The sequence below is a fragment of the Rhyacophila brunnea genome, unplaced genomic scaffold (genome assembly GCF_057557595.1).
Source record: "Rhyacophila brunnea isolate RB1 unplaced genomic scaffold, BYU_Rbru_1.0 scaffold_4, whole genome shotgun sequence".
Taxonomy (NCBI): Eukaryota; Metazoa; Arthropoda; class Insecta; order Trichoptera; family Rhyacophilidae; genus Rhyacophila; species Rhyacophila brunnea.
The window spans coordinates 43,173,072-43,193,219 of record NW_028233068.1 but is presented as its reverse complement, the minus strand read 5'-3'; the positions used below and the strand labels follow the sequence as shown (position 1 = coordinate 43,193,219).

The following is a 20,148-nucleotide window of genomic DNA, read 5'->3' as shown; positions in this document are numbered from 1 at the left end:
GCGTCGATGTGCGGTCGCCAACCATGATTCCAGCAATGTCGTCAACAACAGGCGCATTGAATCGAAGCACGTGCTCTCCAGCTGGTATTTTATCAGGATTGATGACAATAGCGTGATTGCATGATGATGCATGTGTGTTTTGAAGAATTTCAATAATTCATTGTGCTCATTCAACAGGGCGTCCAGTTCGCCGACGATGCGTCTGGCATTAAGCGAATTGAGGCTATTGTAGCCGCAACGTGCATCCACATGATTGATGTCCTCACCGCCCATGAAGTAGATTTGTAAAAATTTATGTGGTTCGTTTGGCATTGGCAGCAATGAGCCTACTTTGTGGTATACTTGGCCTTTGATTTTGAACGTAGAATGGAATTGTTGACCATTTGCCGCAGTATTGTGAACTATTTCTGTTGCTCCGAACGAAGTCTTTCGGAAGCATGAATTGTGCAATTGTACTTCAGGAACAGGTTTGAATCTGGAACCGTGCCGATGAGCAAGCCGTTCAATGGTTCTGGTGGTATCTCAATTTCTGATAGTTGCACTTTTCCTGATGCGCAACACATCCCGGCTGACTCATGTTTGAATTTGACCGCATGACAATGGGGACATTCTTTGTCCATAGCACCAATCAGCACTTTCGGATGAGCAGAATATTCAATATCTGGCTCGTACTAGAATGCGAGACGAAGGAACATAGCGGATGTAAATCTTCGATGTACTTGTTGGCGTTGTCGGTCATTTGCTCTGCGTGTGTTAACTACGAACCGACGCGCTTGGCTCCGTTCCAATTGTCGTTGTTGATTTCGTTCAGCTCGTGCCTCTTGTGATTGGGATGCACGCAATTGCGACATGCTTACACGCACGTTTTTGTTATCTTGTTGGATTTGTTCGTCTGTTCTTTCTGCTCTACTATTTTGCATGTTTGTTGCTTTATTCGTTCGACGGCCCAAATGGCCCCCCTTGCGTCTTGGTGGCATTGTGCACTGTAATACACGCACATAAAAATAGATCAATTAAAATAAATCGTACAAAATTTTGCACGCACTGCGTTGTGATATGCCGAATGAAATGTCAAAATGACGCGGCGCTTCTCTTGAATTCTTCTCGGACGTAGCGCCATCTGTCATTCAACAACATAAATAATTTCGTTCTGTTTGAAATACGAACGACGGTTAAATTTGTTCATACAAAAATAATAAAAACGCGATTAAAAAAATGGGAGGGTGGGGGTAGGAGGGTGAAAATTTTGGGTTACAGGTATTTTTTGATGCAAAATAATAAAAAAAATACAAAAAGAAATTTTCAAAAAAAAAAAAGCAAAAATTTTCTGGATAGAGATCCCTAATCACCTAGCGGTATGAAATATACTTGTTGACCTATTCTCATACCTAACAAATATACATAAAAAACTCATAAAAATCGGTCGAGCCATTTCGGAGGAGTTCGACCACAAACATCGTGACACGAGATTTATATATATATAGAGATTATGAATGAATTTTATTTTTCGTTTATTATTTTGTTCATGTAAGTACTAAAAAAGGAAAAAATAAATATCTTTAGATTGGTATTAAAGTACCTGTATGCAATATTTTTTGACGAGGGGTACCCGTGTTACGAAAATTATAGAAGGGGTACACCATGGGTACACACAGAATATGTCGAAAATTTGAATTTTGAAAAGTTTGAAGAAGAACATCACTGACATAAAATTTGGTTATTCAAAAATATTGTACTTAATATGTACCTATAGTGGGATATGTTATGTTATACATATACCTATGTTTTATTTGATATAAGTAGAAATCTAGAAAAAAAGTGAGCCAAAGTTAGACCAGTGAATAAAAATTTCCGAACAAATATGTAGGTAGGTAATAAACAATAAGTGTCTAAAAAATCTAATCTGAAGATAAGTCAGTGCAAACTTGTCAATCATTTGTCAGCTGACATAGATAAAAAACGGTTATGCGACACAATGAAATTTTTTGACATATCGTATAACAGGGCAACATAGTACGGGGATAGTTTATAACACGTACGGATATTTATCTAAAAGCTACCCGGCTGACAGAATAGACCACGGTCAACATCGCACAACACATGCTTCCTTCCGTTCCCCCTTTCAGCAAATCCATTAACCTAATTATTTACCGACCATTTTATAAGTCTCCTGACGTGCCCTCATTCACACGGCGTGCAATGTTTAACGTATACTTCAGGTCAGTTTTAGCTTTTTTCGACGGTAAATAAAACAAGGTCTCACAACGCAACTGGTGTGCTCCATGAAAAATGTTTTCAGTCCGAAAATTGACCAGGTCATAACTAAATGCCACTGTGGCGACTACTGCCTGTCAGTCGGAAGTAAACGATTATACTACATAATTATAATAATATATATTACATTTTTATTAGGTATCTATATTATAACGTCATTAATTCATAATAATATTATAGAGGTACTCATCTAAATACTTTATTGCTATGGTAAGGTTCTTTTCTATGGCATAAACTTTTTTTGGATACTACCTGAATTGACACATTAAGATCCACAGGTGTAAATTACAAGTAACAAAATACTTAGAACCCCTAATAATAATTAACTGTAGCTTCAAATGGCGCGTAATTTCATTACCTTCTGCATTTTATTATTTTGGCATCGGATGCATACAAACAGATTCATTAAAGTTCTGATAAATTTACATCCGCAAACAGGTAAAAAATGCCAGTGATGGATTGTATTATTTAATTTCCTTCTTTTTGTCCGTTCCGTGCTGCCCCTAAATAATGCATGTTACTGACCTACACTGGATAACACTAGCGGTAGTCAATAAATGATAATAACTACCTAATACCTTTACAAAAATATATTTAAAAATATGTATTTCCTACACTTCGTATACACGGGTTATTTCAACACTTAGAATATAAATGAATATTATTTGTAACGTTATTGAACATATTATTATTTAATGCTTTCACATTCACATAATCAATGTAACAGTGCATATTAGGTAGATGACTACGTTCATTACTGACCACTCAATTCTTCACTTGTTATTCCTTCGTCCATTGTTAGAACAAAACGAAATTTTGTAAGTATAAAGTTCTCACTAAATTGAAGCAATATCTCATCTTCTTCGACCATGTTGCTTAAAATTAGGTCATGTTAAACTGTTTACTTCATTGTTAAAAAGATCATGCCAGTTCTCGCAGAACCCCTGGCACTTCTCGCCGAGCCCAGAGTTCCACGGAACCCCGATTAGGAATCACTAGACCAAATTTATGGATGCTAAACAACGAAATATCACAGAGTTGAGGCCTTCAAAGTGTGGCTGTTGAAGACATAATATCCTCAAAATCATGACTGATTATAGTTGATATTCTCAAACGAATGGCAAAGAACCGAGAAGTTGTGCGTAACATCAAAACTTTAACACTACCTCGGCCACACTATGAAAGGAAAGGGCTATCCGCTATAGCATTCACCAGCTCATTACCCTACGAAAGATTAATATACATAATATACTTACAAACGCAGCAGAGGAAAGCGCACCATTTCTTGTCTCAAGAACCTTTTTGATTGGTCACCCCGACGCAGCCCAATAGGGTATGGCACAGGAAAATCCCAAGATTTGCATGCACCGTTTGTAAATAATACACAACAAGGATGCAAAATCGCAGGGATTAAAATAGTATGCGTGTGCTATATCATAGATTATAATAACATCAGATAATAACGACATATTATGTGATTTTTTTTCTGATAGGTATATTCGGCATAAACCAAAGACCTTGAAAACCCTTACCTATGGAGATGGAGCCTACATGTATGAAATTATAGCAAAAGAATGGCCATCTAGTGTACCTACTGATTAAAACAGATAAAAATTATTTCGCATTGCATGTTTATTTAGAGAGATTTTCACAACTCTATGACATTCCACTACAATTTCAGATTCTTCTAATTAGTTGATTACATACAAGATTCAATGTGCAAAAATAAACCTTGAATATGCAATTGAATTCATAGTGTTTAATTAAATTCGACTTAAATTTGACATTAACACATCTCACATATTATTACCGTATCGAAGCAGGTGTTTGAATATAAAATTTAATTAAATACATGTGGAAATATACTCTTTCATCAATTGTATGTAGGCAGCTAGACGTAGTACATTGGCTATTATTTTTTAAGATTAAAAACCGTGTAAAGCACCGACAATTGCATACGTAGGTTATAAAAACAAAGCAAAAGACTTCAATCCAGAACACTAGCCGCCATTTTTATATGGCGCTGCCAATAGAAGAAAATAAAATAACTCGTTACCAATACAACCACAGGCTCAATTATTTGATTCGAAAATCGAACTGCCTTTAAAATTGCTAAATATGAAATGCGGAAGTATAAGATTCCTTCTATCTAGAGTCCCCAACCATAACCCAACAATTGTTTCAGAATAAGCCGAATATGAACATGAATATGAAACACGAAAAATACAGCGAAACTTCCAAAACACCTGCGATTTGTTCCAGCGCATCCGTAACGGTGGATCACGACGGGATTCCGGCTCATTGTGACTTTTCCCATTCGGTTGTTTCCTCCGCTCGTTAGGCACGCTGTTGCAATAGGTACTAACTTACTTCTTTATTTCTGACAGCATTGTAAAAACTTCAACCTCAGCCGTGAATAAATTGTCATGAACTTCGCAGCGTCGTTGATTGGGTAACAATCATAGACGTAGTGAATAAAGTAGCGACAAAAAACATCAAGAAAATCATGTCTCAAGATGGTCAATAGTTTCGTGCCGTCCTGATTCTGTGATACAATACTTACCAACACATATAATGTATTTTTACCACATTAAATGAATGCATACGGTACGGTACGTGTCTCGTTTACAATATTTACAGTATCGCGTCCCAGAAGTATACACTACGACCTACGTCATCATCAATAAACCTGGGGATGAATTCAAATGTATTTTTTTATACAATCCGATTCCGTTCCTCTCGGTCACGTGGTTTGAATTTTTTTTAATTATATTAACCATGTACTTGCGCTATTTCGTATAAGGTGGATGTTAATAATTTTGAAACACCCAGGCTTTGAGAAAATCACATAAATATATTGTGCCATCACCGGATCGAAATCAGAGCTCCCGGATGATAGGCCAGCGCCTTACGCACTGCACCACGAGAGCCGCCCGTATTTTGCGTTGATACGTCTAAGCCAGTGGCCTTTAGGTCTACCTTTTGGACCACTTGGGTAGTACTGGATGACTACATTTGTCCACCAATTCGCTTCTTCGAGCTATGCGTCCTGACCATGTTAAATTTAGGTTTTCATTTGATCTTATTACATCGCACGCCCGTGGGTATAGTTCCCTTATCCAATTATTTCATTTATTGTTCTTAAGCCCCAGCATGCACATTTCCATACCACGTCGTGCCAATCTAGTTTTAAAGCATATGTGGCTACGGAAAGTACACGCTGGTTGAACACAAACATTATATTATATTATATAATATTATATGTATATAACATTTAAAACTAATACCTACATCTTTATTCGCGATATTCCATTTCTCACTCGTTCTCCTAATCCCAAGGCAGAGCTGTGATACTATTAACTTTAATAGTCAAGCTATAATGATACTCATATTAATTGAAAATCGTTACCGTGTTTATCAAACACGTGCCGTAATACTTGTAATAACATATTTTTATGTTATTAAGTTATAATAGAAACGGCGGTCAGAAAAACGACATCATTTAATTGTGTAGGTACTTGCTCAATTAAATTTTTGTCTGTAGTTTATTCACAAAATTTAAACATTTCTGTTTAAATATCGAAATAAGTAAAAAGATAAAAAAAATGTCGTTATCAGATTGGTTTTAAAAATACCTTGGATTAATGTAAAGCCGGTCACACACTGACTTGTGTGTACCCACCGTATGAACGTAGATAGGCACGCTAGAAGAAAACTTCACCTATTGTGCTGCAGAGCATAAAAAATGTAACAGCCAGCAGCGGACTTTTGTGTCGATTTTCCAGCGTCATCATCACAAAGCCAAAAGAGGCAGACGTCTTTTCATACTACCCGATACTTTCTTTGGTCGTTTTTATACTGCACGACACTACCAACTACCTAGGTCCTAGACCAGGGATGGCGAACCTATGACCCGCGGGTCAGACACTGACCGACGGAGGCTTTTTAAAAGACCCACGCCTTGATTTTATAAACTTATTTTTATATCATAAAAGAGAGAACAGACAATCAAAAATATTAAAAACATAAAGTATATAATATCAAATGTTAAATTTATAAAAAAATATTTCCAGGTGGACATTGGCTAGCTAATTTTCTATCGTATCACTGCACCTGTGTATGAGGTACATGGACGTAAAACGTCGTGTTTCGTCATTTTGTCGCAAAGCGTGTATGACTCATGACAGTTAGTCATAAACTTCACGCGCATACATATTCGTTGCATCGTAGAACGGGGAGATGTACCAGTGCTAAACTAAATGGCACCCTTATCGTACGCATCTAGAAGTGTTTAACAGTTTAACATTATTATTATTTTTTATTATTAAAGATTCTCACTACACATGTATCTATTTATATCAAGTACATTATTAAGGAATTTCTTCTTAAATTATTGTGTTCTAAATATAAATATTTTAAGTTATAGCCCTGTATTATGTCGGCGGTTAAAAAAATAAAAACGAACGATACAAGTTCTAGAGCATATCAAACAAAATGGTTTGATAGATATGGTGAGACTGAAAAGAATAAAACGACTGTGTGTGTAATTTGCCATGTAAACAATTTTATCAAAATTCAGGACCGAATTCGTCAGATTAAATGAAAATGCTTAAATAAATCAATTGGTATCCAAGTGGATAGTAACCAAGTTTAGTAAAGCGACTTTAATGATAAATTTCCGTTTATTTATTTTATACACAACTATTTTAAACAATCGGTAAATGAAGTTTGGTACTTAAATAATACATTATTCCTATATCGACAATTACTATTATTATTTCTTTAAGTTTTTTAGTATTCGGAGGGGTACAAATAATTTGTCTCTAATAAAAAAGGCGCTATTTTCTTTTATGGATATATTTTGGAATATGTAACTTAGTGACCCACGAGCTAGTAATAAAAAAAATAATGAACAAAATTTGACCCACTTCTCAAAAAGGTTCGCCATCCCTGTCCTTAGACACAGCCGCACGGAGGAATATTGATTATGAGTCTAACTGTCTCAAATGCAGCGTTAGAAAGTCTTCAGTATAATAATTATGCACTATTTTAAAAGAAAGATTTATCGTTTCTTAAATCGTCTCCGCTCCTTTCACATTATACGGTTTTGACCATACGGCAAAAAATCGAAAACTAAAAATCCGAATCGGCAACAAGTCACGCTCTTTTCATACTATACGGTTTATGCACGGTTTTTTTCCGTCACAAGCTCAGTTTGTGGTGCTGTTTGGTTATTATGAATCGACTGACCGTACGACTTAAAACCGTTTTATGTGAAAGCGTGCATTAGGTCACGTACGCCACAGAGTCATCGGTGACCGTCCGGCCGCCGTGAATACAGTGAAAATAGACGGCTGTTATACGACGCCGTTTCGGTTTTTAATCGTTGACCGTAAGGCAAAAATCGAACGGCGAAATTATTTTAGTGGCGTGAAGAAATGAACTTGTTGCCGATTCGGATTTTTACCGTTCGATTTTTTTCGAACGTTTGAAATAAGGGTAGGCTGGTCAAATTACTCGACACTTTCAATAAACGGATTAGAGTAGGTATGTAGTTATAAATTCATAGCCCAGTTCATTTTTTTTGATGCCATGGATAGTTGTACGCATTTCACGACGATATCTATTGTTTGTCCGTTGTATGTTGTGTAGGTATCCTTTGAAAGCGTTTCTATCCTACGAAATGGTCGCTCACTGAAATCTGCTGAAAGTTGGTCGTGTGCCGGGGGGCGGGAGCTAAACGAAGCCTGTTGTGTTTATTTAATTTAGTTTATTCAGCAACTGCACGCGATGTGATGGTGCCCAACCTCTATCATGCATTTCTTCGATAAACTATTTACTGCCGATTCTATGTAAAACTAAACAAATAGTGTATGTACAATGAAAATAGAGATCAATGTTGTGTTCGACGGCCGCGAAATATTGTACGGAATGTGGGCATCACATAGTCACCACAGAATTTGTCGTGATGTACCTACTCACATTGTTTATTTGAGAGCGCGCAGTTATTTTCGTTTCGTGTTAACAATAGAGCGCTATAAAATGGGTCATTTTCGTGCTTTTAACGGGTATTATTACTAAAAACCGATTCACGGCATGAATCCTCATAGATTCACTTTATTAGAGAGCTAGTAATTTCGAAAAAACTCACGTCTGTTAACCATGCAATGTATATTATTATGCTCGACTATAAAGGCATTATAATTGTGCCACCTATTTATCAAGTACCTATAAAATAGTGGTTCGCTGGTTGGTTATCGTATCGTATTGTATCCAAGTCTGCGCTAGAGTGAAATGGCACGAAATTACATCGCAAACCACAATCATGAAGATATATACGAAAACCTTCTTCTATATAAGTAGAAGGACCCTAAACATACAAAAAGAAACAAAAAAGGATCGCCGATCTACTGTTCAGGTTGACGACAAGTGACTGCATTGAACGCTCGCTTGAATGCAACTGCACATTTCTACTACCTACGATATTTATTTGCCAATTAGCTGACCTGGTGAAAAGAGAATTTGAAAATGAGAACACTTCGATATCATTTAGCTGAAAACACATTTAAAATTGTTTATAACTGCACACTAGTCAGTTAAAAACAATGAATATCAAAAAGTGGCAGCCATTGTTTGAACTAGCAGATCGGAAATACCAACTTAATGATGTTAATATATGTGCAGTTTAACCACTTGACAATAAATACTTTATTCTTTCGGTAAACTCATTCAAATGCCATAATTGAATATTTAATTGAATCAGTTGGAAAAAACCCGTTTCTATAAATAAATGTGTAATCTTTTTGGTTGTGTTGAAACAAAAAAATTAAATTCAACAAAATAAAATAAAATTGACTTCACCAGATATTGTAATGTGTCTGCAAATAATTTCTGCGTAGAAAGCATTATAAAATGGTATAGTATATATTAAATTGAGCACCTTGTCTACATGATATCTTACACATTTGTACTGTTTTGTGACCACATTACATTAGTTACGTTTGGTGGATTTATTTCTACTAGGTTAAGTGCACCCCCAATCGAAAGAATTTAGGAAACCACCGACCTCCACTGATCGTAGGCTACCGCTAGGGCCTAGGGAAAACTTAGTTCGCATGTGCCAAGACGCATAGTGAGAATAAAAAGAATTCTATGTTTTAAATTACTATACTAAGCTCGATGTAGATTACAGTTAATACATTTCCGATCCCAGGAGTTATACACATACAATAATTCGACAAAACATTAGAAAATTAGGCGCTGTTGCGTTTAAACAGTTAACGTTTGTACTTAATGAATGTAGTTGAATTGTAGGCCAACGTCATTTTGGTGAAAATGAGTCACACAGACAAAACATTAATCCGATGCAACGATAAAATTGTATGTTGTACATCAACATTAATCGCATATAGAAGATCGATGCATAATCTTTTTACTCCGTAAGTAGTAGCGTACCACGGTAGAACTTTATTGTCAGTAAAGTAATGCAACCCGCCATACCTATGCGGATTCCAAGTATTTGAACCTGGTCACCATCTCGACGGGCAGACCGGAAACCCGCAGAGGAGTGTCGCCGTCAATGCATGCAGCACTGCACATGGATTTGGTCTTATCCGTATTCAGATGAAGACACACACGTTTCGTACCCTTTAATATGGCACAGCCTCAACGGTTTCGTCACCGTCACCGGCTCTCTCTCATCCTACAGCAGTGCTACAAAAGCGACTTACGCGAGGGTCGGCAATGGACCGAGGGAAGTGGCGCGAACTTGCGCTTGCCCTATGGTCCAACACTGGGGGGCGTGACCGGGTGAAGGAATCGGAATTTAAAAAATGAAAAATAATACGATAATTTGTATGAATTAAAAGTGGAACTGTGTACATAATAATATGCTCGTTAACATCTATACGGTTTTATTATAAGAAAGTGTGGTGAAAGACGGTGGAAGTGCAACGATTGGCATTATCAGTTTCTAATGTCAGACCGGCACCACTTGGCATTTGACGACCATAGATAACATTAATAACAATAAAAATCCAGGTTAATCGTCAATAATATTAAGTATTAAGTATGCATGTCATTAGAAAAGGGAGATGATTTTAAAAAAATGCAATGAGTCACATTTGCATATTGAACTTTTAATAAAATATGTAGCCTGATAACTAAAGCCTAGTTCAGAACGAGATGAATATGCCGATGAACAAATGAATATTGTATAAAAACGGTTTATAAATATCTGTATAAAGAACATTTAAAATATTCGTATTTTTTAATTCTACCGCGGGTGGAAAACGTGTGTGTACAAACAAGCAAAAGTGGTCATGCCGTTTATGTGATTTTTTTGGGTATTCATCGGAAGTGGAAACGTTAATAATTGTATACGATGAAGACTGTTCAAACTACAATTTAATTTGACAGCAATATTTGCAGGGACGTGCGATAGTTTTTAATAAAGAAATGATTCTGCAGGGATATTTCTGTAGAAACAAATGTTCACAGATATGTGTATAATTTGTTTACGGAAAAATGTTTCATAGTCTGGATATAATACATTAAGGTCAATAAAGTATCTACTTACAATGCAACAAATAATTCCCTTATCGCTTTAATTGCATAGGCAGTATGTCAACATTCCGATATGGACGCAATGAGAACCTGGATGATCCAATAAAATTGCAATAGAATACACACATGACACAATCGATTGATCCAATGCTGAACACAATAAAAAATCCGATATCAATTCGATTTTGAAACATAACCAAACTAATGAAGGTTGATATACCATAAGACAATACACACAACACTTAAACAGCGTAGTTGGTTAGATTACGTATAGGAAAAGGAATTCATGTACATTTATAATATTTGTATCATAATATACCAGAATCAAATCTAGAAGTTGAGGTAGCTAGGAAACCGTTTCTAATGCATCTACTACCGAAGGTTTCATTTAGATTGTATAAGGACAGGTGGGCAAAAAACTCACACCAACGTTACCCAGTGAACTCAAATAGTGTGAAAGAAAAATTGTAGAATAGCGGTGTAGTACGTACTTACTAAATCTTAGGTTTGCGATTGCTACGAAAGTTACTATTCCAGCACTCACATTGTGGGTAAAAAGCTACACTAAATAAGTAAGTAAACATTATCTACTTAATAATTATAATTACTTCGTTGTAAATACATTTCGAAACTTAAAAATCCGAGTTTCGTAAGACTTCTTTGTTAGACACATAATTTTTTATATTCTATGCCCGGAAGCAGTGGACGGTTAATTTCAGTTGCAAGGTGCAATGCATCGCTTCTCTCGCTCGGAAAAGTTAATTTCCATAGCAAGGTGTTGTTAATTTCCATAGCAAGGTGTTGATTGATGCCTAAGTAATATCTTTCCCATGCTAAATATAGCTTTTGTTGGTTGCATAATGTAAATAAGTACATTTTCTTAAGTATTAAATGGTTAAAGTCATTATTGCCCAACACTACACTAACCGCCGAAATCTAATCACTCTGGCATTCGATCCGAAAACATAATTTCAACATAAATATAATTATTTTAACATTATTCACCGTCAACAATAAATATTTAAAGTACTGAGGATTGAACTAATACAAAGTGTACCGGTGACCAAGTTGAGTAAATCGACTTGAGTAGTTAAATAATATGAAATAGTAAATTATACTTATTATTAAGTAACAGTTTTCAACATTATGCGAACGCAATGAGGTCATGTTTCTCCAATAATCCTATATTATTAAGAACCATTGTAGGAAAAAATATTGATATTATTTCTGAATTTATGTTAATTAATGTTTTTCAAACCAAAACATCAAATTACATACAGTTACTATGAAAATAGAACGGTTATATATTTTGATACAAAGCAGTTATACGTTTTAATTATGTTCCACGTATAAGTAGGTATGTGGCAAAGTGAAAAATGTTTGTAATTACATACATATATGCCTTTCATACTCGTTTAATCCTGAGCATGGAAAATGTCAGTCATAATTATTATAAAATGTGCTCAACGACGGAGAAAATGGACATCGACAGTGTATCTCGACAATCAGACTTTTCTTATAATATATTGACGGTTGTGTTAAACACTCGCTTAACCTCTTACAAATATTGGACCGATGCCCTCCATCCAGAGTTTAATGGTTATCTCATAAATTTGCTCAATGGTCGATATTTAGGAGACTCAATGCGAATGATACAGGTTAGCGAAATGTTGAAACCCGTGACCCAGCGACCAAAAACGCAATGCACCAAGCTCTGTACCCACTCGGTGTGTTATCATTACATCCAATAATACTGTGGTTGCAGGTTAAAGTTCTTAAGTCGCGTTTTTACAAAATTATGACTTTAATACCAATGTGTGTGTGTAAGGAATTGTGCTCTTTTTTGTGTATCATATTATATTTTGTCAGATGTAAGCAAACTAAATATAATAGAAATGGCTTAAATTGAGAAAATCATTTTTTACTCTAAGTACCTACTTAAAATTACTTATTCAAAACATTGAATACCTATAACACAATATCAAATATTAAGTAAGTAAGTATACATAAATAGATAGGTGCACCAGTTTATTAATCTATGCAAGATTATTTTGAAAACTGTGATTTATTTCAAAACCGATTATCTCAACTGCAACCAAACTAACTTAAGCACTTTTAACCCAAGAACACAAAATATATTTCGTATACGTATCTGGAAGCTATAACATGTTTATTATAGTTTCCATTATATAAAATGTGCTACTTGGCTTCTTGTGAGATCTTAAATAGTTCAATCTGCCGTCACTTTGACTGCCTCTTTGTTAAATGGTATCCGATACCAACTTCAGAAAGTATAACCTGTTTTGTTTTCTTATATAAAAGCTCAAAAGGTGGCCACTTAGCATTTCTTCTATAATTGATACACTTAGATCAGACGAGAAGTGGTTTATGTAGCCAGATTTGAGCTTCTGGCTCTGCGACGAGTCTATAAGCGAGCACATTGTAAGAAGTGTTTCCTCCTAATCGTCGGCAGCATCATGTTCGGGAGGAATTTTCTCCATTGTAACAAAGAAGGCATAAGTACTTAGTAATTATTCTGTCCAGCGAAGCGGTAAGCCGACGCGGTCGAGGCGAATGAAAGTAAAAGAGAAAAAAAGTAACGGAATAGAAAAGATAGACCGAAGATACGGTTTGATTTGTTGTTTGGTAACATAAACGCCCTACACTAAATTGATACATATCTTTAATATGCTGTCTATCATCATATCTATGCAATCATGTATTAATTACCTAATACATTCAATTCATCAGATATCCGTCATGATTGTGTAAACATATTATAAATGGTAATTATGGGTACTTCATCAAACCGTGAGGAAGTTAGTACACTAATTTATTGCAGGTAGGTACATATCGGTGTCATTTTGTATTTCCTTTACCATCGGTGCGAATCGGCGCAAAACGATGGCTACGTACACGATAGAAACGAATCAATTCGATACTTAATCTTATCTTCAAAGTCGCTCTTTATAAAAGAAATAGTAAGTAACCGGTTCTTTTTTTAAATAATCCGACTATTAAATTCTACCTACTCTACGACCAACAGGTGTCTGTACGCATGATTGAGAAGCTGAAGATTAAAGGGATCCAATTAAAGTTGAGTAAATTTACTTCAAAAGTCAAATTCTGCATAACTGTTTTCAACATTCTGCGAATGAGTAAGTACCTGCTTACTGTTAATTTAATGATACTTTTTTAAAAATTTTAAGTTTATGCCTTTCTCATTTAGGTATATCTTAAACCAGGGGTAATCAACCTGGTCCCTACCGCCCACTAGTGGACGTTTCAGCTTTCATGGTGGGCGGTAGGCGTTTTAAAAACATTTTCATTGTCTTCATAAAATTCCCCGTGACAATTTAAAATTTCAGAAAATATACTATTTGTATCGCCCTCGCATAAGTTTAGTTCACGTTAGGAAAGAAAACGCCTGAATATTTCCGAAAGAGGAGACCCTTCGTTTGTTCCTCACAAAAATTGAGCCAGATATCCAGTATTTAGTTTCGCAGCATCAGCATCTCATAGATAATTTAATTAATGAAATGTAATTTCATCAGACGTCGTGCTTATATGTATGCAAAGTATTAATAAAAAGACAGATTTGACTACAGTAAGTTGTTTTATAAAGATTTATTCTGCCAAACTTAGCTTTCGCTAAATTTGGCATAAAGTAAAATAAAGTCTGACATAAAGTACCTATTTGGCAAGTAATTATTATATGCTTTAACCTGCTGTAACTTTATTTGCTGTTTTATGAATTTTTAAAGTAAATTTACTTCTCTACTTAATAAATCACCATTATTGTGGAACCGATGGGCGGTTAGAAAATTTTACTACTAACAGAGATAGAAAAGTGGGCGATAGGTATAAAAAGGTTGACTACCCCTGTCTTAAAATTTATAAGTGCCATTCTAAGGTGCATGGGCTGCTTATAATTATGTACAAAAATATATAAATTACTCCAAGTCAAGAAAAATATAAATGTGCCGGACGACAAGGGAAGTCCTGGACGACCGAAACTGAGATGGCTGTAGGCTTCGCCATGAGGATTTAATGATGCTAGACCAAAACAAGTTTTATTTAAGATTTGCCATGATGATAATGTTTACCTGTGTATGAAGAAGTACATGTGACGTGTAAATATTCAAATTAGATACGAGATTTTGAAGATAATAACATGTTATACGATGCATTGTAAACGAATGTTTGGGAATAAAATGCTTAGTAAGTACACTGTTGACCCCATATTATATTCACGAATAAAATAAATAAGTATGTGCATGTGGTAATGTGAAAACTGCTCCTAGCTGATGTTTACTTATATGCCACTTATACACCTTTAATCATCAGCCCCTCGGTTGTGGCCACATCGAATTATCATAGGACATAGAGCAGGCCAAGAGTGAAGAGACAAGAGTATAATATGGTAATCTAATGAAAATGCGTATTCTTTCCTTAATTTGTTGCTACGTTAAGTCAATCGAAGTTGTCTCGTAATATTTTTGTTTTAAAATTTTAGTGATGACACATAATATTATTATGTTAAGGTCCCGTTTCTATAGTAACAATATGTTCGTGAACATAAAAATATAATAATTTAACATCACACTAGGCACAATGACACCGCTGCAAATAACTAGATATGACGTACCTATATACATTGTACAAGGTTATACGGACAAATAAATAATCCTGACGAGATAGATCCACAAAAAATATTAGTTAATTCGTAAAAATTATAATCACGAAGGTTCCGTGAAAGACTGTCGTAGTCTGCCAACGTATGTCGATAATGCTCCGCCTAAAGATGTCACGGTTTATATGCCAATCACATAATATGTTTGCCCTCTTCTTGTATGGCAGTAGAGATAAATAATTTAGGTGGCCTCATACCTAGGGATTGCAAAACCGGTATTTCAAAACCGGTATAGCAGTATTTTTCGATACCAAAACACCAACTTTAAAAATCAGATAATACCGATATCTTCGGTATTGAAAGTGTAAACAAAATTATGTACTAATTAACATAAAATACTGTATTTTTTCCTTTGCCCTTCAACGTCCTTGATAATAGACAATAACTTAGCAATAACACGTACAGATCTCCGAAATACATTTGAATTATAGGTAGGTACCTATGTACTTCCCTAATTTTAAATTCATTTAAATATATTCGCCAGTCGCTCGCGGGTTTTGGTTTGTATCAAAGTATTAGTGCTAATACTTTGATACAAACCTACCCTAAGTTTGATAATATTTATCACTATCACTTTAGCGGTCGATAAGTATAGAATAAACCCACTGGTGTATTTTTAGAGATATCTGAATTCGCGGTTAAATACTGTTCGTTTGTATAACCATTAGTAACCTCAGTGATAGTGGCGAATGTTGAAATAATAATTATAAACTATAATGGACTTGCATGTGCCTATGTTTTATATTTATCTACTAAAGAGTAACTTACACGTGGAGATATACGAGTATAACAATCGAGTAATATAGTGTCTCGTCTCGTCGAAAAGTGAAGAAATTCCCAAGTGTAAAAAGCGCAATAAACTAATAAAAAATTAGGTGGAATAACCAGTGGGGCACATCAGCACATACGTATACATTGAAGAACACTTCATAATACAAATTGATTGAAAGATCATTTGAAGAAGAAAGTACCAATTAATAGTAACTACATAGTACCTAAGTATTTGTAAACATCAGTATTTCTACCACATCTTACCTTTACCTATTTTTAAAGGTTTACATGTATGTAGGTAGGTACCTAGATATTTAGTTATTTTTGAAATAAAATATTTATATTTTAAAGCGATTTTTAAATCCATATTTATTAGTAGATACATACCTACTTCTGTTTTTTTTTTCATATATTTCACGAATACCCGGTATTCAATAGAAAATACCGAAATACCAGTATTGGTATTTTCATTAGGTATTGCAATCCCTACTCATATCATAGCGATGTCGTAATCCGTTAATTGGTATATTTTTGACATTAAAAATGTCACTTCCTCTTGAAACTGCGAACTACAAGGCCTCCAGTTTGTGCGGCTGGCGAGACCAATCCACGATACACCGTGGCATAAATAATTATTGTAATCTCGCGGTATGACAATACTGGACCCGAAGAGCTAAGTTTTCAAGAAGTACAACCTACATTTTTTCACTCAAATAAAATCTAGTTTGAAGTACGTACACACTTACCTAATTGTAATTAAGTTGAATCCCTCGCGATAACCGTAATTCTTTAATATGATTATATCACTTGGGATTTAACGTCATTATGCCACAAGGCTAAAAATATATGAGGGTAAATAAAACATCATAATATCTATAAAAAATACGTGATAGTGATTAAGATAGAGACAAAGATTATTTAAAGGCTCAAAATAACTTGGGTAAGCAAATAATAGTAATCCACAATAATTAAAATTCTTTCGTACGAGTATCATCAGTTTACAATCCCAATCAGTACCTACACGTAGACTAGAATAATATTAATCATGAATGTACTTAGCCAATATTCGTGTTTTGGGCAATAGTTTTCTATTCGAGTTTCTGAATCTCTAATGCGAATGCATACTGACGAGACCACAGAACAGATAATAAATAGAATACCGACTGGCTATATTCAATACGCCGCACGTTGAAGCAGGTTTTTGAATGTGTGAGTGTCCTACGAAAATGAAGCACGCATTATGCACGTGCAAGAGTGTGTGTAATACACCAACATTAAATGAGCGTAAATGCATAAACCGAGAGCAGTTTTCAGTATTAGACGTACAACGTATTCTTGACACGTGTGTAAGTTTAACCCGGATTCATCCTTACTCGAGACGGTTACCTGCTATCGCCTTACCCGTTGGGTATTTCAGTTCCCATTATTTCTGAGTTCCCTGGACGAGACTTTTTGCAACCTTTAGGTGTGACATTTATCACGCTGATCGGTAATCTCGGTTGGCGTAGACTGCGGATATACCTACCAGCACCTACAGATTTATCGGAGATTTTTTTGTCATGTATCAAACATGTGTAATAGAGTAGAAATAGGTTTATTGCGACTTTTTGTAGCTACAAGAAATGAATGAATAAAATTTATTGTCAATAAAAAGAGTCTCCGCCTACTATGCACTATTCATCTTGTTTATATCAACACGCGCTAAAAACGTGCTATCTATCACTACAATAACAGTAGGTACTAATGTATTGCTTATTTTTATTGTAGTGTTGTCTATCCATAAACAGGAAATTAATGAAGATAGGTACCTACTACGAATGAGAATAAATATAACTTTTGAGAGTAAATTCAGCGATGACAACTTATAATTTTCTTTGCATATGCATATGGATATCTAGTATCTACATGTATTTAAGATAAAAAGTAATTAGGCAGGTAGGTACATTTACATTTGAATTTTATTAAATTTGAATTTGAAAAATTCTCCCTCCTTCTTTTCTCGACGTTTCGGGCTCGTTGCGGAGGCCATTCTCAAAAGATAAGAGAAAGTCTCAAACTTGCGGGTAATGTCATTTTACTAGGCTTGTTTAATGTATTGACAGTGGGTATCAAAAAAATAGATACAGGTTCTCATCGAGTTTATAAAATAGTCTAAGGAGTCCGCAAACAAAAAATGTTGGGAATCACTGGCCCAATGTTGGAGCTTCCCCAATATCTGCCTACATTTAGCATCGCAATGCGGAGAAAATATTAATAAAAACGTAGTTATCAACAAAAACATTAAAGATTACAATGAATGGGGTAATTTCAGTGCAGACATTAAGTAATACTGTGTCATCACATCATCGATAACCCGAGACATGTGAAAACAATAATAACATTTTTAACACTGTAGTATAAATAATTAATTAATGAGTAAAGGCCGGATCTTTCAAGTTTTTAACCGTCAACCCATAAAAAAACACATTAAAATGGTGGACGAATCCAATATCCTAAGGAGACTTTTGCCCAAATGATTCTTAGTATGGATTTCTACAATTTGTCAGTTGTTTTTTCTGGCAGCTCAGGTGCGATGGTAATTATTGTAATTAAGATAATCGTCTTGCCAATATTATAACGCGACTTGCGGCTACGACAAACGAATTCAAATTCGCAAAATGCAATTAAAAAGATCGCATTACAAAATTGATGGTTTGTTTTATTGCAGGTAAGTAATGGTAAACCATTTTTATAAAATGCGTGTAAAATATGTTTTTTCATAATTAAATATCGAATAGCTTTTGCGTACCTACCACTAATATAAATACAAATATTGGAAGATTTTGTCCGCTGACCCGTTTTATGTTCTAAATGTATCATATTGATACCTATTAGTATTACAAGCAACAATACCGTACCTACATATCGATAAAAAAGTCACATACCTACTTGTTTATTTCTTTAGATATTTAAGTATTTTGAGGATGCTCTGCCCAAACTGGTCTATTTGATTATAAACTATTGACATTGAAGAATTTCATCAAATCGATCGTAAGAAATTTCATCTTCAAAATACCAGTGGCGTACATCTGAAGATGCGAGACATCCCTGAAAATATTCGTTTGAACCTACTATTATAATATTATGTATTGCGTAAGCCGTAATTGCATTCTTCTAAAGGTTTTGCAATATAATATTGCTTCAGATTTTCACTTAGTCCATTGTATTACGTTAATATTTATTGTTGTTTAATTTAATAAAACGCATTTTTTTGTAGTACTTATTCCACTTTTAATCAATAAATTAGGACCAGTTTCGTTCGCATCAGAGGGACATTTTCAACTGAACAAGGGAAGATTCAGTTGAAAATGTCCCTCTGAGGCGGACGAAACCGGTCCTAATTTATAGATTAAAAGTGGAATAAGTACTACAAAAAAAATGGAGCCATTGTCGAAAACTACCCAATCAAGACTCGTAACTGGACAAAATCTGACATTCGAATGAAATTTTCAAAATGGCGTCCTATGGTAGTTCGTAGTTCCATTTTTGGCCATTCTACAGGTAAGTTTGTAGGTGTGTAACGTTAAAAAAAAGTCCCGCCGTCCCATGTAATACTTCAGATTTTCACTTAGTGATTGTATTACGTTAATATTTATTGTTGTTTAATTAAAAAAACGCATTTTTTTGTAGTACTTATTCCACTTTTAATCAATAAATTAGGACCGGTTTCGTTCGCATCAGAGGGACATTTTCAACCGAACAAGGGAAGATTCAGTTGAAAATGTCTCTCTGAGGCGGATGAAACCGGTCCTAATTTATTGATTAAAAGTGGAATAAGTACTACAAAAAAAATGGAGCCATTGTCG

The 20,148-nt window shown here is 34.9% G+C and overlaps 1 protein-coding gene across 2 annotated transcripts in view; it reads right to left on the bottom strand.

Annotated features, from left to right (window-relative positions):
• Nucleotides 1-20,148, bottom strand: part of LOC147067397 (uncharacterized) — a 141,135-nt gene that overhangs the window by 106,000 nt on the left and 14,987 nt on the right. The gene's annotated exons all lie outside the window — the stretch shown is intronic.